The following is a 314-nucleotide window of genomic DNA, read 5'->3' as shown; positions in this document are numbered from 1 at the left end:
CGTATTTTCATAAAGCGATGCATAGCGAACAAAGGTTAGGTTTTCGTCACCACCGCCAATCTCGAAATCAATGGTTCACAAAATGCCGATGTACCGCCGAAAAGCTCACGCTCGATGTGACCTCGGCTAGGTTTTCTGGTTTATAATCACATCCGGCGTTTTTCAGGGGCCTCAGTCTTCTGCTGGCATAGGCGCACACGATACTCTTCTTCCGTGACTCCGAATCTGCCCGTCAGATACAAGCATTCAAAGTGCAAAAAGAAAAAAAAAAGCATTGAAAACCAGACGTTCAAGTATCGATACTTGTATGACTC

This window comes from Amblyomma maculatum, chromosome 2, assembly GCF_055883805.1.
Source record: "Amblyomma maculatum isolate TAMU_Amacu chromosome 2, ASM5588380v1, whole genome shotgun sequence".
In the NCBI taxonomy this organism is placed as follows: Eukaryota; Metazoa; Arthropoda; class Arachnida; order Ixodida; family Ixodidae; genus Amblyomma; species Amblyomma maculatum.
This window is presented reverse-complemented; position numbering follows the sequence as displayed.